This window comes from Nerophis ophidion, linkage group LG10 (genome assembly GCF_033978795.1).
Source record: "Nerophis ophidion isolate RoL-2023_Sa linkage group LG10, RoL_Noph_v1.0, whole genome shotgun sequence".
Classification (NCBI taxonomy): Eukaryota; Metazoa; Chordata; class Actinopteri; order Syngnathiformes; family Syngnathidae; genus Nerophis; species Nerophis ophidion.
The window spans coordinates 68,219,709-68,245,029 of record NC_084620.1 but is presented as its reverse complement, the minus strand read 5'-3'; the positions used below and the strand labels follow the sequence as shown (position 1 = coordinate 68,245,029).

The 25,321-nt window shown below is 40.7% G+C and overlaps 1 protein-coding gene across 4 annotated transcripts in view; it reads right to left on the bottom strand.

The window, feature by feature from the left end:
* The window catches only part of ahcyl2b (adenosylhomocysteinase like 2b), an 80,724-nt gene that overhangs the window by 54,887 nt on the left and 516 nt on the right, over nt 1-25,321 (bottom strand). The gene's annotated exons all lie outside the window — the stretch shown is intronic.

The following is a 25,321-nucleotide window of genomic DNA, read 5'->3' as shown; positions in this document are numbered from 1 at the left end:
GACCCGCTCGACATCCATTGCTTTCGGTCCGGTAGAGGGGGGGGGTTGCCCACATCTGAGGTCCTCTCCAAGGTTTCTCATAGTCAGCATTGTCACTGGCGTCCCACTGGATGTGAATTCTCCCTGCCCACTGGGTGTGAGTTTTCCTTGCCCTTTTGTGGGTTCTTCCGAGGATGTTGTAGTCGTAATGATTTGTGCAGTCCTTTGAGACATTTGTGATTTGGGGCTATATAAATAAACATTGATTGATTGATTGATTGACTAGGATTGCGGAAGCGGGAATCGAACCTGCAACCGTCAAGTTGCTGGCACGGCCACTCTACCAACTGAGCTATGCCGCCCCATAGAGCCCATGCTCTGAAAGTCAACAAAGGAATATTTTTTGCAATGTAGGTCATCTGGGAGCCTCAGGGGTTCCTCACATTTGGACTGAAGTCAAATGACCTCAGTTACAAACAAATCATGGATTCTGTTACGCAAAGCTAAATTATAGGCACTGGAAATATTGGTTGCAATATCGTGGCTTTGATATGGTTGTGTTTTTGAATGGAAACAAATATCTGCTTACCCACGCAAACACCCATTGTGTTACCTTTCTGGCGCACTGGCTCTTAATGGTTCAATAAATGCTTTTAGTGAGCTAAATGGATTGCTAATGCCGGTAATTAAACATAGTGACACAAGTAACTTCATAAAATAATTAAAAAAACACAGAATGTTTGTTTTTTGTATTCCTATTTTCATCTTACTTTGGCAATAATAGCTCTTTCAAAGTTCCGGGCTTTAGACCAAAGCAATGATTAGACTAGATTTGTGTTAGAACCGTCCGCTGCCTTGGTGCGGTGAGTATGACGGATAAAATAAATTCATGAACCTCTATGTCAGCATTTTATGAATTTAGGGAGGCTATACTTGTACTTCTTCAGGAGTTAGTGGTTATTATTTAAGACCTTGCACAGCATGCGGAAGCGACACCTGCTGACCCAGAGCATGTAGCAGTTAAAATAGTGGAATTCAAAGTTGGCAGAGTTATTTCTGCACTTTCAGACCAAGATACCGACCAGTAGTTCTCCGATTTCTGATTGAAGGGTTCAACCGACAGGTGGAAGTGTCGGGTGACCAATCAGGTGTTGACCTGCCTGCCCAGTTTGACAAATAAAATTAATCCGTGAAATTCACGCATACTGACAATGGCTAAGTAGGTCTAAAGATAGATAAATAAAATAGATAGTACTTTGATTCCATCAGGAAAAATAATTAATAAATCAATAAGCAAATACATTAATGTTTAAATAATTACTTGAATGTGTCATTAATTTATCAAATCATTAAATAAAGCACAAAATAATATCAATATTTGAACTGTGAAATAACTAATTGGAAACAAAAATATTTAATTAGATGATTAAACAATGTAATATAATTTCACATTTAATAAATAGATATTCTATTAATAATTTGATGACGATTTATGTTTTTAATTCCAATCCAATTATAGACATTTTATTATCTGAAATATTTATGTATTTAATTGTGTCCCATTTGGTCCCTCATAAACATCAGGTTGAGAAACAAAGAGAAACTGTACAATACAGTGGGGCAAAAAAGTATTTAGTCAGCCACCAATTGAGCAAGTTCTCCCACTTCAAATGATGACAGAGGTCTGTCATTTTCATCATAGGTACACTTCAACTGTGAGAGACAGAATGTGAAAAAAAAATCCACTAATTCACATTGTAGGAATTTATTTGTAAATTATGGTGGAAAATAAGTATTTGGTCAACCATTCAAAGGAAGTTTTGGCTCAAAATCTCACGATACATGGCCCCATTCATTCTTTCCTTAACACGGATCAATTGTCCTGTCCCCTTAGCAGAATAACAGCCCCAAAGCATTATGTTTCCACCCCCATGCTTCACAGTAGGTGTGGTGTTCTTGGGATGCAACTCAGTATTCTTCTTCCTCCAAACACGAGGAGTTGAGTTTATACCAAAAAGTTCTATTTTTGGTTTCATCTGACCACATGACATTATCCCAATCCTCTGCTGTATCATCCATGTATCCATTTTGGTATAAACTCAACTCGTCGTGTTTGGAGGAAGAAAAATACTGAGGGCTGGGCGATATATCATCTATGGCTGGGCGATATATCGATATTTTCAATATATTGCGGGTTTGTCTCTGCGATATAAAAAAATTACTATATCGTGATATTCGAGTAGAAGTTCTCACGCAGTTGCTTTTAACTGCAGGCATTACGCTCTTTCTTGTCTCGTCTTCTCATAGAGACTTAAAACAAGCACACCTTGTTACATATGTTGCGTCATACGCCCTCGCTGAGCAGAGAAGTAACAGCATGGGTAACATTAGCTGTGATGCTAGCGGAGTGGTGCGAGTGGTAATACCAGAGAAAGAAGGTGCGAATCTGGTAACAAATGAAGGAAGAATTAATTCCCAAGAAAAACAGCACGGGGTGCACCATATAAACATCACATGAAAAAATTGGTCAACAACAGAAAGAGATAACGTCCGCAGGAACCTACCACATACCAAAGGACATAAACCATTTGAATTTATATTATGCAGCTCATTTTTGTTTGACAATTATTGAAATATCTTGTGTGACATCATGCTCAAAAGTGCACTTTGTTTTAAACTTTTGTAGTGGCGTTTTGTACTAAACGTGGACTTTAAGGGGATTATTATCACCAAACCTATTTAAGCATCAATATTAGGGGTGTAACGGTAAGTGTATTTGTATTGAACCGATTCGGTAAAGGGGTTTCGGTTTTCGGTTCGGAGGTGTACCGAACGACATGGACATATTAAGTAGCCCACGTTTTGTAAACAATGCACACCGAGGCACTAGTGGTGCAACGGATCAACATTGATCCGTGATCCGTTCGGATCAATATCTTTGGTTCGGCACACACGTGATCCGTGGTCTGATTTATGAAAAAAATAAAAATAAAGTTGTTCGCACAGCGTGATAATGGCGAGCGGTGTAACGGAGGAACTTGAACGCCCCGCGCCATTTAATCGGTGTGTTTATAGAAGCAGATTCCATTGTGCAAAACGAGGGTTTTAAACACATGCTGAATGTGCTTTAGCCACATTACGACATCCCGTCGCGCACCAACTTCAACGATAAGATTGTGCCAGATTTTTATGAGCAGGAGAAGAAAAAAGTTGTGGACGAACTATCCCATGTGTCATCTACAAGAGTCACCTTGTGCAGGTACTGACACAAGCAGTGGAGGAAAGGAGAAATACCTTTTTATGTGGCACTGTTTTTCATTAATTATGTTAAAAAGAAGATATTATGCCTTGTGCACTTGAACTAGATTTTATAAATTTTAATTTAAAAATTTAAAAGTGTTACAAAACAAAACGGCAAAACTTCTGTCCATTTGTCTTGTGTTTTTTTTGTTGTTTTTTTTTTGCTGATCCGAAAAAAATGATCCAATCCGTGAGTTTTTTGAACCGTTGCACCCCTACGAGGCACCATGAATTGATTTACGTGGACCCCGACTTAAAACAGGTTGAAATACTTATTCGGGTGTTACCATTTAGTGGTCAATTGTAAGGAATATGTACTGTACTGTGGAATTTACTAATAAAAGTTTCAATCAATCAAAAAAACAACACATGGCATGCTAGCAACGACTGGGCTATGATAGACTGACCATACCTCCCTCCTCTTTTGCGGGCTGTCCGGGTGGAGTTACTTAAATGCCTCAAATGTCCGGCATTTTAAGTTAGGGTTGCGTGTATTTTCAATGTACGTTCAAGGTTAAGAAGGGGTTAAAAACAAGACAATTTGTGCACACAGCAGAATTCGTGAGGGAGGGACAGAGACAGACAGAGCAAGAGAGTTATGATAAACATGCATGCGTCGCCAGGTTCTGATTTAATTTTTTAATATCTATAGCAGGGGTGTCAAAAGTGTGCCCCGGAGGCCATTTGCGCTACACACCTAATGTTTTAAAGGCCCATTGTACATTCTAAAAATACTATTAAAAAAAAAAAAAAACATAAACAAAAGTGAAATAAAAAAGCTTAAAGGCTAAATGTAATTTAGAAAAAGTTGCAACGTTGTCTAATTAAACAAAGCTGTTTTTTTTCTTTCAAAATGTCATTGCTCAAAACATAATATTGAATCAAAATCAATGTTATTATGAATTATTGACCTATCCAAGTTTCCGATTACTTCACATCAAAATATTTTTGGTGGAAAATTTAGCAAATTTGTTAAATGAATAATCCAAAAATGTATATTTTGTTTTTTTCTTACTGTACCGAAAATGAACCGAACCGTGACCTCTGAACCGAGGTACGTATCGAACCAAAATTTTTGTGTACCGTTACACCCCTAGTCAATATATACCTTGATGTTGCAGAAAAAAGACCATATGTTTTTTTAACTGATTTCCGAACTCTAAAAGGGTAAATTTGGCGATTTAAAGGCCTTTCAATTGATAGCCTATCGAGCGATGACCTTTCCCCCGTGACGTCACAACATGAAGCAATCCGCCCTTTTCTCAATCTTATTACACGCACCAAGTCAAATCAGCTCTGTTATTTTCCGTTTTTTTCACTGTTTTCCCGTACTCTGGAGACATCATGCCTCGTCGATGTGTTGTCGGAGCGTGTAACAACACCAACAGAGACGGATTCAAGTTGCACCACTGGCCAAACGATGCGAAAGTCCCTCGTTTGTTCTGCACACTGTACCGACGACAGCTATGCTACGACAGAGATGGCAAGAATGTGTGGATATCCTGCGACACTCAAAGCAGATGCATTTCCAACAATAAAGTCAAAGAAATCTGCAATATTGGAAAATAGACCACCACTGAATCTGCCGGAGTGCCTCGGGTGCTATTAAGAGACGACGGCAGTCTGTTCCCGCAGACGAGCGAGGTAAACCCCCTGGATGTCTTGGCTAAGACGTGATTCATGCCACTAATTATTATCAATCAATCAATGTTTATTTATATAGCCCTAAATCACAAATGTCTCAAAGGACTGTACAAACCGTTACGACCACGACATCCTCGGAAGAACCCACAAAAGGGCAAGGAAAACTCACACCCAGTGGGCAGGGAGAATTTTGTCCACCAAACTTATAACGTTGTGCATGAATGCACAAAGGTGAGTTTTGTTGATGTTATTGACTTATGTGGAGTGTGCTAATCAGACATATTTGGTCAAGGCATGACTGCAAGCTAATCGATGCTAACATACTATTTAGGCTAGATGTACATATTTCATCATTATGCCTCATTTGTAGCTATATTTGCATCCAGCCTTTCCCTCCACCCACATTTAATGCCAAACAAACACATACCAATCGTTGGTTAGAAGGCAATCGCCGAATTCGTCCTCGCTTCCTCACGTGATATGGCTCAATAGCTTCAGTTTCTTCCTCAATTTCCTTTTCACTACCTGTCTCCACACTCCAACCATCCATTTCAATACACGCGTAATCTGTTGAATCCGACCTAATATCGCTATGCTTTTCAGTGCTATCCGCCATGTTTGTTTCTGTGTGGTCACACTGTGACGTCACAGCATAATGGACGGGTGGATATAACAATGGTTAAAATCAGGCACATTGAAGCCGTTTTTCGGGATATTGTGTGATGGGTAAAATTTTGAGAAAAATTCCTAAAAATAAAATAAGCCACTGGGAACTGATTTTTATTGGTTTTAACCCTTCAGAAATTGTGATAATGTTCCCCTTTGATTTAATGTTGTTTTGGTGTCATCTTAGTGACATCATGCACTAAAGTGCACTAATACAGTGGTTCTCAAATGTGGGTACGTGTACCCCTGGGGGTACTTGAAGGTATGCCAAGGGGTACGTGAGATTTTTTTTAAATATTCTAAAAATAACAATTCAAAAATCCTTTATGAAGATGTTTATTGAATAATACTTCAACAAAATATGAATGTAAGTTCATAAACTGTGAAAAGAAATGCAACAATGCAATATTCAGTGTTGACAGCTAGATTTTTTGTGGACATGTTCCATAGATATTGATGTTAAATATTTCTTTTTTTTGTGAAGAAATGTTTAGAATCCAGATGTCCAGATGGATTTCTATTACAATCCCCAAAGAGGGCACTTTAAGTTGATGATTACTTCTATGTGTAGAAATCTTTATTTATAATTGAATCACTTGTTTATTTTTCAACAAGTTTTTCGTTATTTTTATTTTTCCAAATAGTTCAAGAAAGACCACTACAAATGAGCAATATTTTAATTAAAAAAATCAGAAACTGATGAAATAGTGCTGTATTTGACTTCTTTATCTCCTTTTTTCAACCAAATATGCTTTGCTCTGATTAGGGGGTACTTGAATTAAAAAAATCTTCACAGGGGTACATCACTGAAAAAAGGTTGAAACCACTGCACTAATAGATTGTTTTAAAATGTCTCTGACAATCTTGCACTTTCTGTTTTGAAACGACATGAATGTTTGTGGCACTGCTTAATAACTGTTTAGTTAATACATTATAGGCAAATTGACTTAATTGTGGTTACCCTCTCTGCATAAAAGTTTAAAATTAGCATATATTAATGCAGTATCATATATTGCCGTATGAACAAGAATATTTTAATGTAGACACAATCATCATACTGCTGTGATTATATCCATCAGGTGTTAATTACAGGCTAAGGCAAAATATCGAGATGAATATCGTTTATCATGACATGGCTTAAAAATATCAAGATATTAGTAAAAGGCCATATCGCCCAGCCCTAAGCTCATCCTTATTATATTTAGCTCGAAAATATAAGTTTCTGGATAATCATTTGTCCCAAAGTAGTCTTTGTTGTCTGTCATTCATGTAATTATAAACGTGTTGGGGCAGCATGGCGTATTGCAGTGGTTCACGAATGGGGGTACTTGAAGGTATGCCAAAGGGTACGTGAGATTTTTTTTATATATTCTAAAAATAGCAATAATTCAAAAATCCTTTATAAATATATTTATTGAATAATACTTCAACAAAAATATGAATGTAAGTTCATAAACTGTGGATAGAAATGCAACAAGAAATATTAATGTTGACTTCTAGATTTTCTGTGGACCGGTGGCAGAGGGGTTAGTGCGTCTGCCTCACAATACGAAGTTACTGCAATCCTGGGTTCAAATCCAGGCTCGGGATCTTTCTGTGTGGAGTTTGCATGTTCTCCCCGTGACTGCGTGGGTTTCCTCCGGGTACTCCGGCTTCCTCCCACTTCCAAAGACATGCACCTGGGGATAGGTTGATTGGCAACACTAAATTGGCCCTAGTGTGTGAATGTGAGTGTGAATGTTGTCTATCTGTGTTGGCCCTGCGATGAGGTGGCGACTTGTCCAGGGCGTACCCTGCCTTCCGCCCGATTGTAGCTGAGATAGGCGCCAGCGCCCCCCGCAAGGGAATAAGCGGTAGAAACTGGATGGATGGATGGATGTTCCATAAATATTGATGTTAAAGATTTCATTTTTTTGTGAAGAAATGTTTAGAATTAAGTTCATGAATCCAGATGGATCTCTATTACAATCCCCAAAGAGGGCACTTTAAGTTGATGATTACTTCTATGTGTAGAAATCTTTATTTATAATCATATAACTTGTTTATTTTTGAAGGAGTTTTTAGTTATTTTTATACCTTTTTTTCCCAAATAGTTCAAGAAAGACCACTACAAATGAGCAGTATTTTTGCACTGAAACTGATGACATAATGCTGTATTTTACTTATTCATCTCTTTTTTCAATCAAAAATGCTTTGCTCTGATTAGGGGGTACTTAAATTAAAAAAATTATCACAGGGGGTACATCACTGAAAAAAGGTTGAGAACCACTGGCGTAGTGGGTAGAGCGGCCGGCATGAAACCTGAGGGTTGCAGGTTCGCTTCCCACCTATTGACATCCCAAAAAATCGCACCCTTTGCCCCCGGTGCCGCTCACACTGGTGAATGAATGATGAATGAATGATAGGTGGTGGTCGGAGGCGCAAACTGGCAGCCACGCTTCCGTCAGTCTACCCCAGGGCATCTGTGGCTACTGATGTAGCTTACCTCCACCAGGTGTGAATGAATGTTGAGTCTCACTTCTCTGTGAGCGCTTTGAGTGTCTAGAAAAAGCGCTATATAAATCTAAGTTATTGTGTTACTACATTACATGGTGTATATATTTACACTGTGTATATAAAACATTTATGGAGGCTTTTGGATGTTTTTAAGAGCGTTTCATAGGCGGAATATCTACGAGTTAGAATGCATAAGAAATCAATCAATCAATCAATGTTTACTTATATAGCCCTAAATCACTAGTGTCTCAAAGGGCTGCACAAACCACCACGACATCCTCGGTAGGCCCACATAAGGGCAAGGAAAACTCACACCCAGTGGGACGTCGGTGACGATAATGACTATGAGAACCTTAGAGAGGAGGAAAGCAATGGATGTCGAGCGGGTCTAACATGATACTGTGAAAGTTCAATCCACAATGGATCCAACACATGTGTTCTTCTCTTACATAAGGATTGTGAATAGTGGACAAAATCACAGACAGAATGCAATTTCCCTCTAAGACACAAAGCTAAGGCACATTTTAGCGCAAATGCCATCAAGCTGCATAGCTGATGTTTCCCTCTTACACACATGTAAGAGGGATGTGTACTATGGCTATGAGTTGTTTTCTTCCCTTGGCCTCAGTCTGCAACCCCTCTCCAGGGCCCAGGCTAAGACCGATTTTTTATTTGTATTTTATTTTAACTTTCTATTTTTTTCTACCTGTATCTCATTTTTTTGTAAGGGGCGCTGGAAGCCGGCAGACCCGTCAGCGATCCTGTTCTGTCTCCCTGTAATGTTTGTCTGATCTTGAATGGGATTGTGCTGAAAATTTAAATTTTCCTGAAGGAACTCTCTGGACGCAATAAATAAAGTACTATCTAATCCAGGGGTAGGGAACCTATGGCTCTAGAGCCAGACATGGCTCTTTTGATGACTGCATCTGGCTCTCGGCTAAAGCTGAGCTGACATTGCTTAACATTATAAGTAATGAATAATTCCACTTGTAATAAGTGTTAAAAATAATGTTCAAAACATAAAACATTTTCATGCATTTTTAGTCCATCCATCCGTTTACTACCGCACCTTTTCAATAAGTTGCGTTAAGAAGTTATTTATTTATTATTGGTTAGTGTGGGGCTTGTCCTCCTGGGGGCAAGCACCGACATGAGTGCCCGTTTCAGCGTTACACCATTGTTTTATTTTTCAATAAGTCTCTCAATTGCTTTCCAGCAATTGTATTTTTCTCTTTCGTTCTCGCTCGCGCTCTGGCTCCAGCCCCAACCCCGTCTCTCCTCCTGGCTGCTGCTTATAACAGAGCGACAGGTGATTAGATAACAGGGCTCAGGTGGGCCTTCTACGCAGTTCTCGCTGATTTCGAGGTCGGTCCTGGCACACCCCAGCTCGCTGCAGGCCTGGGGGCCACGCCCCCTTCACAGTTAGCTTCAGACTAACCTATTATACTCTAGAAATGTTGGTCTTACTTAAAAATGTACGCGTTTGTGTTCAGTGTTAAAAAAAAATATTATATGGCTCTTACGGAAATACATTTTAAAATATTTGGCTTTTTGGCTCTCTCAGCCAAAAAGGTTCCCGACCCCTGATCTGATCTAATCTAATCTAATCTATCCAGTTCACAGTCCAATCATGTCTCCACATCATGTCCACTCTGGTGGTCACATGGACACCCATAACGACTGCTGCGCACACACGCACATACACACACACACTTGTTTGACAGTGATGTAACTAAAAGGGTTAAACATTTAACACTAACACATAAGTTCCAGAAAACATTTGCCTTCAGTCACAATTTCCAGGAACGTGAGCAACATCATAGTGGACCTAAAATCACATAAGCAAGTGTTCTTCCCGTAATGACGACAAGTATCCATCTGTGCAGTGATAAGTCGATGTGGTCAAGCGGTGTGGACTGACAGCTATTCAAAGTGGTGTAAAGTACCAACAGTCCATTTCCTGAGTAAGCCTCTGCGGCTGGGGCGGAGGTGGTGAGGAGGGTGTGAATCCGCATACTATTTTACTCGCCGGTGGTGCGGAGATTGTGCACTGCAAGAGCGAACGGGGGAGGGGTCACACTGCGTAGGGGAGGAAATGTTGGACGGGGATTTGTTGCATTTAAGTAGTCTGGAGAGCAGGAACCAAGTGTTGCTAATGACAAGGCAACTGAGGTCAGTCGGTTGAAAAAGCGAGGAGCAAAAGGCATGAAGAACTTCACAAAAGTCTCGCGAGATGAAGCACTCATTTGGCACAAACTAGGCTTCACAGAGAAGTCATTAATTACCTTGGCAAGAAATCGCTCTGTCGACAGTAACTGATCATTAATCTCTAACAGTCCCATTATGTATTTCTGACAATATTCATCCACAATCAATCACCAGTAAGCACAAAGTACAACAGTACACTATATTAAAGGCTGTCTCAGTTACACAACCTTGGACAATTCAGAAAACATCTCACATAAAAGCATTAATGTTTTTTTGTTTTGTTTTTTACGTATTACAGTAGGTCCTCTCAAAGGACAATAATACAATATAAATGAAACTTGGATGTACAGATCTTCAGCTTTCACTGGATCGGTTCGCAGCAGAGTGTGAAGCGACCGGAATGAGAATCAGCACCTCCAAGTCCGAGTCCATGGTTCTCGCCCGGAAAAGGGTGGAATGCCATCTTCGGGTTGGGGAGGAGACCCTGCCCCAAGTGGAGGAGTTCAAGTACCTAGGAGTCTTGTTCACGAGTGGGGGTAGAGTAGATCGTGAAATCGACGGGCGAATCGGTGCGGCGTCTTCCGTAATGCGGACGTTTTACCGATCCGTTGTGGTGAAGAAGGAGCTGAGCTGGAAGGCAAAGCTCTCAATTTACCGGTCGATCTACGTTCCCATCCCCCCCAATGTCATGAGCTTTGGGTCATGACCGAAAGGATAAGATCAAGGGTACAAGCGGCCGAAATGAGTTTCCTCCGCCGTGTGGCGGGTCTCTCCCTTAGAGATAGGGTGAGAAGCTCTGCCATCCGGGAGGAACTCAAAGTAAAGCCGCTGCTCTTTCACATCGAGAGGAGCCAGATGAGGTGGTTCGGGCATCTGGTCAGGATGCCACCCGAACGCCTCCCTAGGGAGGTGTTTAGGGCACGTCCAACCGGTAGGAGGCCACGGGGAAGACCCAGGACACGTTGGGAAGACTATGTCTCCCGGCTGGCCTGGGAACGCCTAGGGATCCCCCGGGAAGAGCTAGACGAAGTGGCTGGGGAGAGGGAAGTCTGGGTTTCCCTGCTTAGGCTGCTGCCCCCGCGACCCGACCTCGGATAAGCGGAAAAAGATAGATGGATGGATGGATGGATGGATGGATGGAGTTGACAAACAGTTTCAATGGAAACTGTTTAATGTTAAACTTTTTATATGTAGAAGAAAGGTTTTTTTTCCTTTTTATTTAATCAAAGCAACAACTTGAGGCAGTTTAATGTGGATTAACGTGGTCAGAATTATTATAGTGTTCCCAATGTTAAAAGGATAAAGCCATTGTTTACAAATTTGGTAAATAAATAGCCCAAAAAATTATATTTCATTGATTTCTTACTGTGCCGAAAATGAACCGAACCGTGACCTCTAATCAATCAATCAATCAATGTTTACTTATATAGCCCTAAATCACTTGTGTCTCAAAGGGCTGCACAAACCACTACGACATCCTCGGTAGGCCCACATAAGGGCAAGGAAAACTCACACCCAGTGGGACATCGGTGACAATAATGACTATGAGAACCTTGGAGAGGAGGAAAGCAATGGATGTCGAGCGGGTCTAACATGATACTGTGAAAGTTCAATCCATAATGGATCCAACACAGTCGCGAAAGTCCAGTCCAAAGCGGATCCAACACAGCAGCGAGAGTCCCGTTCACAGCGGAGCCATCAGGAAACCATCCCAAGCGGAGGCGGATCAGCAGCGCAGAGATGTCCCCAGCCGATACACAGGCAAGCAGTACATGGCCACCGGATCGGACCGGACCCCCTCCACAAGGGAGAGTGGGACATAGAAGAAAAAGAAAAGAAACGGCAGATCAACTGGTCTAAAAAGGGAGTCTATTTAAAGGCTAGAGTATACAAATGAGTTTTAAGGTGAGACTTAAATGCTTCTACTGAGGTGGCATCTGGAACTGTTACCGGGAGGGCATTCCAGAGTACTGGAGCCCGAACGGAAAACGCTCTATAGCCCGCAGACTTTTTTTGGGCTTTGGGAATCACTAATAAGCCGGAGTCCTTTGAAGGCAGATTTCTTGCCGGGACATATGGTACAATACAATCGGCAAGATAGGATGGAGCTAGACCGTGTAGTATTTTATACGTAAGTAGTAAAACCTTAAAGTCACATCTTAAGTGCACAGGAAGCCAGTGCAGGTGAGCCAGTACAGGCGTAATGTCATCAAATCTTGATCTTTTCTATAACTAAAATTCAAGAGAGAAGCTGAAAATTGTGAAAGTTCAATGGACCAACAGAAAAAAATCCCCCAAATGTAGGGAAACCCTGGTATAGATTTACTACGCACAGAAAGTTTGTACATTGGAGGACAACTTCTGTTAATTTTTTGATATTGCATAATTAACCATGAAGCATTGCCAAAAAGTGAGTAAAAAAACACATGGAAGCAACAACAAATATGCCCAGAACTACAAACAAAATCTTCCTCTGTCGCCATACTCCTGAAAACGTGTGTTGTTTTCATGCTGAAGATTATACTGTTAATTCGTACGAACACTTGACACCCAGGAGCCAACTGTGGGTGTTTGACTTCCAGTTTCCTAACACCATCATGCAACATTCTCCTGCCTGTGCACATCGTAGCTTAGCAGCCTTTTGGTTTGTTACATTGTCCACACTTGCACTTGTGGATGCCTGCAAGTACCTTTCGATACATGTCTTCAATATTAGAGTCCAAATATTGTCAACACTTGACCGCACAATGCAAGGAAAGTGCAAATGTTTAGCCTTGAAAGCACGGACGTGTTCTTTGTAGCATATAACCTCTTCTTCCATCCACCCCACTTCCCATCTAGGGCAGCCACAGGTCATTGTAAGCCAGTTAGCCGCAGAGCAATACCAGGAACACCAGCTTAGTGTGCGTGACATAACGTTACATCAAAAGGGGGGGATGATCAGACGAGCAGCGCTGTAGACGAAGTAATACAAACCCCGTTTCCATATGAGTTGGGAAATTGTGTTAGATGTAAATATAAACGGAATACAATGATGTGCAAATCATTTTCAACCCATATTCAGTTGAATATGCTACCAAAACAACATATTTGATGCTCAAACTGATCAACTTTTTTTTTTGTGCAAATAATTATCACCTTTAGAATTTGATGCCAGCAACACGACAAAAAAGTTGGGAAAAGTGGCAATAAATACTGATAAAGTTGAGGAATGCTCATCAAACACTTATTTGGAACATCCCACAGGTGTGCAGGCTAATTGGGAACAGCTGGCTGCCATGATTGGGTATAAAAACAGCTTCTATGAAATGCTAAGTCATTCACAAACAAGGATGGGGCGAGGATCACCAATTTGTAAGCAAATTTTCGAACAGTTTTAGAACAACATTTCTCAAAAGGTTCAGAGAATCTGGAGAAATCACTGCACGTAAGCGATGATATTACGGACCTTTGATCCCTCAGGCGGTATTGCATCAAAACCAGACATCAGTGTGTAAAGGATATCACCACATGGGCTCAGGAACACTTCATAAAACCACTGTCAGTAACTACAGTTGGTCGCTACATCTGTAAGTGCAAGTTAAAACTCTACTATGCAAAGCGAAATACATTTATCAACAACACAAAGGAACGCCGCCGGCTTCGCTGGGCCCGAAATCATCTAAGATGGACTGATGCAAAGTGGAAAACTGTTCTGTGGTCTGACGAGTCCACATTTCAAATTATATTTGGAAACTGTGGACGTGGAGTCCTCCGGGACAAAGACGAAAATAACCATCCGGATTTTTATAGGCGCAAAGTTCAAAAGCCAGCATCTGTGGTGGTATGGGGGTGTATTATTGCCCAAAGCATGGGTAACTTACACATCTGTGAAGGCACCATTAATGCTGAATGGTCCATACAGGTTTTGGAGCAACATATGTTGTCATCCAAGCAAGGTTATCATGCTTATTTCAGCAAAACAATGCCAAGCCACGTGTTACAACAGCGTGGCTTTGTAGTAAAAGAGTGCGGGTACTTTCCTGGCCCGCCTGCAGTCCAGACATGTCTCCCATGGAAAATGTGTGGCGCATTATGAACCGTAAAATACGACAACAAGACAAATTAAGCTGTACATCAAATAAGAATGGTAAAGAATTCCACTTTCAAAGCTTCAACAAATAGTTTCCTCAGTTCCCAAACATTTATTGAGTGTTGTTAAAAGAAAATGTGATGTAACACAGTGGTGAACATGCCCTTTCCCAACTACTTTGGCACGTGTTGCAGCCAGGACATTCAAAGTTAATTATTATTTGCAAAAAAAAATAAAGTTTGAGTTTGAACATCAAATATCTTGTCTTTGTAGTGTATTCAACTCAATATGGGTTGAAAAGGATTTGCGAATCATTGGATTCCGTTTATATTTAAATGTAACAAAATTTCCCAACTCATATGGAAACGGGTTTTGTAGTATCCATCCATCCATCCATTTTCTAAGGACAGTGGAAGATGATTAACCGTAGGGAACAAATGGTTTGTTATACAAAGCCATGTGGGATATTTGAGAAATAAATAGTACTTGGCAATATACTGGTACTATAGTTAATACTGGTATATTTTGAAAAGCGAAAAACATTTTAGACAATACCGCCATACTGGTATTTTTTGATGTGCCTTTGTTATGGCCGTCTGATCTTCTCTGCGCCTGACATGCTCAGCACAGGGCATCCTTTTGGGCTCAACCTCACCCCTTGCGTGTTTACGGAGGCTTCTGTGATGACGCACTGAGGCGCATCAAACGTTTTTTACCATATATGGCGGCATATTGTTGACTTATAGACTCCCGAGATATGCAATGCTTTGGACAGCAACTTCATTTGGCGATTGGTGAGTGACCAGAGCTTTATTTACACATACACCAATTTGCTTTAGAATCTATCGCTCTCCTCGTAGCGATATTTTCACTAATCTCATCTGTTTGTGTTATGCGGACTAAGGTATTGTAGTGTAACGGCTGGGTGGCTGAAAGATAGTTTTAAACTTGGTGGCTGAAAGATAGTTTTAAACTTGGTGGCTGAAAGATAGTTTTAAACTTAACAGTAAGCGGCTTTCACCACAGTGAGCGAGTAGAAGCCCAACATTAGTAAAAAAAAAAAACGAACGAAAATTGCTTTAACATAGTAACGGCTAATTTAATATTATGTTACTACTTACAACAAAAATAACCTCAGTGCTCTCAACACATGTTATCTCGCCGTAAAACACTGAGTCAACCTTAAGCAATTTGCAGGATACCTGTCTGTATCGTATACCGCGATATCAGTTTTGGTCCATATGGCACAGCCTTAGAAAGAAATATGGGAAACCTGCGATTCTGGAAAATTTACCCTGGATATACGTACAGGAAGTAGCGCCACATTAGCGCCAGAGCCAAGCTGTGCAGGTTAAAATAAAACTCACCCCCAAAGAAAAACCTCACATCAGGGCTTGGCTACGACACAGAGCTGGCCCTTTTAATTCCTTCATGATAGTGGATTAAAATGCAACCATCTGATAGTGAAATGAATGAGTCCAACAGATGCGCACGGCTGTGGTCATGTATCTACAAAGCAGCCTGTGCCATAGGGACCCCTCCGTAGCTTGTCATCTATAAATAGACAAGCTTCTGCCCTGGCGGATGCAAGGGGTTTATTGGACAAATGCATAGACAACAGTGGGATTAATCTTGCATCAACTTGTTGACCCTAATAAAAGTAAATACAACAACAGATATAATATGCATCAAAACAATCACTAAAATGACAGTACCATCCGATTAAATGTGAACTCTGAAATAATCCAGATGTGGCCGTGGCTCTACGGTAAATCCAGACCTTCAAACCACTGGACGGCTTCCAAAGCCTACGTCCAGTTGAGGTGGATAAAGCCATCTGCTCTGCATTGATGAATTACCAGGTATGTGGTGCCTTGTGGGCTGTCTTCAAAAGTCCACCCCAACATGTTTTTGTTTACATAATTAATCGCCCAGGCAATGCAGCAGTGGCAGTCTCTTAGATAAGCCATCATATAAACTGGCTATAAATCAGTTTTAAGTCGCTTATCATCAGAAAGCCGCTTCCAGCCTCCTTAACGACCTTGAATATTATATTACCTTTAATATCTACGTACCTTTGTTTGAATACGGACATGCAGATGAAGAATGTCGAAGAATTAAGTTCTTTATAAGGTCAACTATAGCTGCCTGCAAGAAAGCAGGTAATCAACCTTTCTGAGGTGCGCGTCAGGCCTCATGTTACTTTCATGTACTAATGTACGACGTAAAATATGCCAGCTCGCCATCAGCGCAAACTTCAGGAATTCATCATTTACTGAGAGGACAACTTTCTAACTATTGGACTACGTGGACGAAAGCCTGACTTTTTACGAACAATTCGGTACACTTCATTCTATAAATCATATGATTTTGTATATTACTGCTTTGTATTTAATTTACTCACTTTTCAGTAGAAGAACTGTGACCTAATGTCTGTTTATTTACATGATGTCGGTGTAGAAATATAATAAACCACTCCTCCATACGTCATCAGATTTGAACTGAACTGTGAAATGCGGTGGAAACACAAAACAGACACTTCTACAAGAACCTAAAGTTCAAGGAACTAGATGGTCCAGGAACCATAAATTCCTGAACACTAATGTTGAGCATTGGAGCTGAGTCCTTTAAACGTAAATAGAAAATAACAGAAGAACTTAGTACTCCTCATTAGCATGCTCCTGTGATCATTTGTGTTGAATTTCACCCTTGAGGATTGTTTTAAACAATCCCAAATAATCTTTCTTAACTTTACTGTATTTTGCGGACTATAGAGCTATATAAGCTGCACCAACTGAATTTAAAAATAAATAAAAATGTTTTCCATATATTAGTCACACTATAAGCTGCAGACTTTTACATTGTAAAATTTGTTATTTAAGATTCTATTTTGTGTTAGCATATTAGCTAATGCTAACGACACTAGCTTCATTACATTACGATAGTACATACAATATACAACAGACGTCACAATAGATGTGATGTCTGTGGTGTTGCTGCTTTTTCTACAATGTTCATTGTTGAGTAAAAATTGTTGTAGTATATTGTAAAACTTACAAACGTAACATGGAATGATGAATGAAGAATTCATATTAGTAGTAACGCTATGGACGACTAAAATTGGGGTTTGGTGGTAGCGGGGGTGTATATTGTAGCGTTCCAGAAGAGTTAGTGCTGCAAGGGGTTCTGGGTATTTGTTCTGTTGTGTTTATGTTGTGTTACGGTGTGGATGTTCTCCCGAAATGTGTTTGTCATTCTTGTTTGGTGTGGGTTCACAGTGTGGCGCATATTTGTAACAGTGTTAAAGTTGTATATACGGCCAACCTCAGTGTGACTTGTATGGTTGTTGACCAAGTATGGATGTATTCACTTATGTGTGTGTGTGTGTGTGTAAAAGCCGCATATATTATGTTACTCAGCTGACACGCTGTTTGTATTGGGGAAAAGCGGACATGACGACAGGTTGAAAAGGACGTTAAAGGCGTTGCCTTTAAGGCACGCCCCCAATATGGAAATCGGGAGTAATTTGGGAGAATGGTTGCCCCGGGAGATTTTCGGGAGGGGCACTGAAATTTGGGAGTCTCCCGGAAAAATCAGGAGGGTTGGCAAGTATGCTAAATGGTAACACCCAATTAATTTTTTCAATTTGTTTAAGTCAGAGTCCACGTAAATCATCCATCCATCCATTTTCTACCGCTTATTCCCTTTGGGGTCGCCGGGGCGCTGGTGCCTAGCTCAAATACAATCGAGCGGAAGGCTGTGTACACCCTGGACAAGTCGCCACCTCATCACAGGGCCAACACAGATAGACAGACAACATTCACACAATAGGGCCAATTTAGTGTTGCCAATCAACCTATCCCCAGGTGCATGTCTTTGGAAGTGGGAGGAAGCTGGAGTACCCGCAGGGAACCCACGCATTCACGGGGAGGACATGCAAACATCAAACAGAAAGATCCCAGGCTTGGAATTGAAATCAGGACTACTGGACTTTTGTATTGTAAGGCAGATGCACTAACCCCTCCTTCACCGTGCTGCCCAATTCATGGTAAAAAAAATTCACTGCTACCCTGGATGTTGGAAGTTTGGTCGGATTAAAATAATGTGATTTTTAATGATCATTAAACAACAAAAAACACATTTATTTCCAAAAAAGACATTAGTAATAAGCCTTTTGTGCAAACCTGCAACAGCCCGCGGGCCAGTGGTTGGTGACCATTAGTGTGGTGCTCTTATGGCTAACCATGTCATTTAACACGAACATTAATGTCATCTTTAGACACCTTTTTAAATATTTATAAAGACTCAGGATTTAAACATTGAAAAAAATGCAATGTTAATTACAAACCCAGTTTCCATATGAGTTGGGAAATTGTGTTAGATGTAAATATAAACGGAATACAATGACTTGCAAATAATTTTCAACCCATATTCAGTTGAATATGCTACAAAGACAACATATTTGATGTTCAAACTGATAAAAAAAAATGTTGTACAAATAATCATTAACTTTAGAATTTGATGACAGCAACACAGGACAAGAAGGTGGGAAAGGTGGCAATAAATACTGATAAAGTTGAGGAATGTTCATGAAACACTTATTTGGAACATCCCCCAGGTGTGCAGGCTAATTGGGAACAGGTGGGTGCCATGATTGGGTTTAAAAGCAGCTTCCATGAAATGCTAAGTAATTCACAAACAAGGATGGGGTGAGGGTCACCACTTTGTAAGCAAATTGTCAAACACTTTTAAGAACAACATTTCTCAACGATCTATTGCAAGGAATTTAGGGATTTAGGTCCGTAAAATCATCAAAAGGTTCAGAGAATCTGGAGAAATCACTGCACGTAAGCGATGATATTACGGACCGTTGATCCCTCTGGCGGAACTGCATCAAAAACAGACATCAGTGTGTAAAGGATATCACCACATGGGCTCAGGAACACTTCATAAAACCACTGTTAGTAACTAAAGTTGGTCGCTACATCTGTAAGTGCAAGGTAAAACTCTGCTATGCAAAGCAAACCCATTTATCAACAACACTAAGGAACGCCGCTGGCTTCACTGGGCCTGAGCTCATCTAAGATGGACAAAGTGGAAAGGTGTTCTGTGGTCTGACGAGTCCACATTTCAAATTATATTTGGAAACTTTGGACGTGGTGTCCTCCGGAACAAAGAGGAAAATAACCATCCGGATTGTTATAGGCGCAAAGTTGAAAAGCATGCATCTGTGATGGTATGGGGGTGTATTAGTGCCCAAGGCATGAGTAACTTACACATCTGTGAAGGCACCATTAATGCTGAATGGTCGATACAGGTTTTGGAGCAACATATGTTGTCATCCAAGCAACGTTATCATGGACGCTCCTGCTTATTTCAGCAAGACAATGCCAAGCCATGTGTTACAACAACGTGGTTTCGTGGTAAAAGAGTGCAGGTACTCTCCTGGCCCGCCTCCAGTCCAGACCCGTCTTACATCGAAAATGTGTGGCGCATTATGAAGCATAAAATACGACAGCAGTTGAACGACTGAAGCTCTACATAAAACAAGAATGGGAAAGAATTCCACTTTCAAAGCTTCAACAAATAGTTTCTTCAGTTCCCAAACGTTTATTGAGTGTTGTTAAAAGTAAAGGTAATGTAACACAGTGGTGAACATGCCCTTTCCCAACTACTTTGGCACATGTTGCAGCCATGAAATTCTAAGTTAATTATTATTTGCAAAAAAATAAATAAAGTTTATGAGTTTGAAAATGATTTACAAATCATTGTATTCTGTTTATATTTATATCTAACACAACTTCCCAACTCATATGGAAACAGGGTTTGTACCATGCCAAGTTAAAAACACACTGCAGTGTTACAGTAAGGAGGCAGTCCCTCACAAGAAAAACTCTGTGTGGTAGTTTAGATGTGTTAAATGATAAAAGCATTGAAAAAAGTCGCATGTAATGGGTCGTCTTTGTTGGAGTGTCTTCAGTGTTTTTGAGAAATGAGTATGTTAAAGGCCTACTGAAAGCCACTACTACCGACCACGCAGTCTGATAGTTTATATATCAATGATGAAATATTAACATTGCAACACATGCCAATGCGGCCTTTTTAGTTTACTAAATTACAATTTTATATTTCCCCCGGAGATTCTTGTTGAAAACGTCGCGGAATGATGACGTGTATGATGACGCGTACTTGTGACGTTATTGGTTGAGCGGACATTTTTAGCCCAGCACCACTTACGGCTAAAAGTCGTCTCTTTTCATCGCATAATTACACAGTATTTTGGACATCTGTGTTGCTGAATCTTTTGCAATTTGTTCAATTAATAATGGAGACGTCAAAGAAGAATGCTGTTGGTGGAAAGCGGTGGATTGCCGCTGCCTTTAGCAACCGAAACACAGCCGGTGTTTCTTTGTTTGTTGTGAAGCTTTAGCGAACATGTTTCTCTGCCACATGTCAACCAGCAAGTTTTTGGATGAGAAAATTGTGATATTGGCTTCTCTCAGAGACACTGGCGGTCAGCACAGCGCTCCGACTTTCAGGTATGACTTTATAATCTCACTAAAACACTATTAACACAATAAGCAGATAAGGGATTTTGCAGAATTATCCTAGTAAATGTGTCTAATAACATCTGAATCGCTCCCACTGCACTCGCCTTTTATTTTCTTTTTTTTCCCCCTAGTGCTTCACTTTAACTTTCCTCATCCACGAATCTTTCATCCTCGCTCAAATTAATGGGAAAATCGTCGCTTTCTCTGTCCGAATCGCTCTTGCTGCTAGTGGCTATGATTGTAAACAATGTGAGGATGTGAGGAGCTCCACAACCCGCGACGTCATGCGCACATTGTCTGCTACTTCCGGTACAGGCAAGGCTTTTTTATTAGCGACCTAAAGTTGTGAACTTTATCGTCGATGTTCTCTACTAAATCCTTTCAGCAAAAATATGGCAATATCGCGAAATGATCAAGTATGACACATAGAATGGACCTGCTATCCCCGTTTAAATAAGAAAATCTCATTTCAGTAGGCCTTTAAAGGGGAACATTATCAGCAGACCTATGCAAGCGTCAATATATACCTTGATGGTGCAGAAAAAAGACCATATATTTTTTTAACCGATTTCCGAACTCTAAATGGGTGAATTTGGGCAAATTAAACGCCTTTCTGTTTATTGGTCTTTTAGCGATGACATCAGAACGCGACGTCACCGAGGTAATACACCCGCCATATTCATTTTCACATTACAAACACCGGGTCTCAGCTCTGTTATTTTCGTTTTTTCAACTATTTTTTGGAACCTTGGAGACATCATGCCTCGTCGGTGTGTTGTCGGAGGGTGTAACAACACTAACAGGGAGGGATTCAAGTTGCACCACTGGCAAGAAATCTGCCGCCAGACCCCCATTGAATGTGCCAGAGTGTCTGCACATTTGACCGGCGATGCTAAGACAGACATGACACAGAGATGTATGGATAACCTGCAGATGCATTTGCAACGATTAAGTCAACGAAATCACAAAGGTGAGTTTTGTTGATGTCGTTGACTTATGTGCTAATCAGACATATTTGGTCACGGCATGACTGCCAGCTAATTGATGCTAACATGCTACGCTAATCGATGCTAACATGCTATTTACGCTAGCTGTATGTACATTTGAAACTAGATACCCACATTTAATGCGAAACAAACACTTACCAATCGACAGATTTAAGTTGCTCCAGTGTCACAAGATGCGAAAGTCCTGATCGTTTGGTCCGCACATTTTACCGGCGATGCTAAGGCAGCCATGTTATGGGCCACTTCATTAGGTACACCCACGCTATGGCCGAATAGCGTCAATAGCTATTCGCTCAATAGCTTCAATTTCTTCTTCAATTTCGTTTTCACTATCTGCCTCCATACTCCGACCATCTGTTTCAATACATGCGTAATCTGTTGACTCGCTTAAGCCGCTGAAATCAGAGTCTGAATCCGAGCTAATGTCGCTATATCTTGCTGTGGTAACCGCCATGTTGTTTGTATTGGCAGCACTGTATGACGTCACAGGGAAATGGATAGTGGTTTCGATGATAGCGAAAATATGGCACTTTAAAGCTTTATTTAGGGATATTCTGGGACCGGTAACATTTTGAAAAAAACTTCAAAAAATACAACAAGCCACTGGGAACCGATTTTTATTGTTTTTAACTAGGGATGCACAGATTAATCGGTTACCGAATATATTCGGCCGAATATGGCAAAAAAAGCCACATTCGGCCTTCGGTGGAATGAGTTAAAAACAAGGCCGAATAGTGGCGTGTGACGCAATTTTTCGACGCGGTGACGCAATCAACCAACGTGCAGTGACGCGGTGACGTTGGGATATGTTGTGTACCTGTATAAGTGTATGAGGTTACAAGCACACACTTATTGAGATTTAGTGGGGCCTCTGTTTACATTATTAGCCTGTTGTGTAGGCTACCTGTATAAGTGTATGAGGTTACAAGCACACACTTATTGAGATTTAGTGGGGCCTCTGTTTATATTATTAGCCTGTTGTGTAGGCTACCTGTATAAGTGTAAGAGGTTACAAGCACACACTTAATTGAGATTTACTTGAGCCTTCTGTTTACATTATTAGCATATCTACTGTGGCTAAGCAGACTTTTGCCAAAAGGACAATAATTCATTTGTTGTGGGTTTATCCACATTAATGCACTTTATTTTTTTTTGGAATGCATGTTTTGTTTGAAGGCCTAATATAAATGAAAAACCCATCCATCCATCATCTTCCGCTTATCCGAGGTCGGGTCGCGGGGGCAGCAGCCTAAGCAGGGAAGCCCAGACTTCCCTATCTCCAGCCACTTCGTCTAGCTCTTCCCGGGGGATCCCGAGGCGTTCCCAGGCCAGCCGGGAGACATAGTCTTCCCAACGTGTCCTGGGTCTTCCCCGTGGCCTCCTACCAGCTGGACGTGCCCTAAACACCTCCCTAGGGAGGCGTTCGGGTGGCATCCTGACCAGATGCCCGAACCACCTCATCTGGCTCCTCTCGATGTGGAGGAGCAGCGGCTTTACTTTGAGTTCCTCCCGGATGGCAGAGCTTCTCACCCTATCTCTAAGGGAGAGATCCAAAGCTCATGACCATAGGTGAGGATGGGAACGTAGATCGACCGGTAAATTGAGAGCTTTGCCTTCCGGCTCAGCTCCTTCTTCACCACAACGGATCGATACAACGTCCGCATTACTGAAGACGCCGCACCGATCCGCCTGTCGATCTCACGATCCACTCTTCCCTCACTCGTGAACAAGACTCCTAGGTACTTGAACTCCTCCACTTGGGGCAGGGCAAATGAAAAACTTTGTGCTTTTTTTGAAAAGCAAAGGGTACTGGAATATTAAAAAAAATTCAATATTCAATAAAAAATTACTTTATTTGAAAAACATGTGTAAATATTTATTCAAGGCTATTTATGCAATATTCTAAAAATTGTGAAAAACTGCATTCATTATTCGGTATTCGGCCTTCGGCCAAGCGTTTAAATTTTATTTGGCTTCGGCTACAAATTTTCATTTCGGTGCATCTGTTCATTTTAGAATTGATTTTAAAACATTGCTGTTTGTTTTTAAATCTTTACATGGACTGGCACCTCAATACATCTCGGACCTCATCCAAATTTACATTCCTGCGCGCGCTCTGAGGTCCGAGAGCCAGCTCCAGCTCGTGGTGCCCAAGACCAGACTTAAGACCAGGGGAGACAGGGCCTTCTCTGTGGTCGGCCCTAAGCTCTGGAACACTCTGCTCCTCCATGTTCAAACTGCTTCCACAGTGGAGTGTTTTAAGTCTCGTCTTAAGACCCACTTTTATTCTTTGGCTTTTAACACTACGTGAGTTGTGTGGTCCTCTGTTGTCCTCTGTGTTTTTTATACACTTTGATTTCTCTTTTACTGTTTTAATTGATTTTACCCTTTAAAATAGTTTTTAATCATATTTGTTTTTATTGGTTTTATATTTATTATTTTTGTTTTGTTTTTATTCAGTCATTGGTGGAGCATAATATATATATATATACTTTATTTTATTTTATTTATTAGGGACGGCGTGGCGCAGTGGAAGAGTGGCCATGCGCAACCCGAGGGTCCCTGGTTCAAATCCCACCTAGTACCAACCTCGTCACGTCCGTTGTGTCCTGAGCAAGACACTTCACCCTTGCTCCTGATGGGTGCTGGTTGGCGCCTTGCATGGCAGCTCCCTCCATCAGTGTGTGAATGGGTAAATGTGGAAGTAGTGTCAAAGCGCTTTGAGTACCTTGAAGGTAGAAAAGCGCTATACAAGTACAACCCATACTTATTTTTTTTTTTTTTACAATTGTTTTTAACATGGCTATGCAGCACTTTGGAAACGTTATTGTTGTTTAAATGTGCTATATAAATAAAGTGGATTGATTGATATATCCCTATTTTTAACCCTTTTGAAATTGTGATAATGTTCCCCTTTAAAAGAAAAGGTGATGTAACACAGTGGTGAACATGCCCTTTCCCAACTACTTTAGCACGTGTTGCAGCCATGAAATTCTAAGTTAATTATTATTTGTGAAAAAAAGATCAACTTTATGAGTTTGAACATCAAATATCTTGCCTTTGTAGCATATTCAACTGAATATGGGTTGAAACGGATTGGCAAATGATTGTATTCTGTTTATATTTACATCTAACACAACTTGCCAACTTATATGGAAACAGAGTTTGTATATGTTAAGTTAAAAACACAATGCAGTTTTACAGCAAGGAGGCAGTCCCTCACAAGCAAAACTTTGTGTGGCAGTTTAGATGTGATAAAAGCATGACAAAAGTCGTCTTTGTTGGAGTGTCTTCAGTGTAGTTGCGAAATGAGTATGTTAATGCGAGTCATTCAGCAGAAATGAGTATGTTAATGTGTGTAACTCGGCAGAAATGAGTATGTTAATGTGTCATTCAGC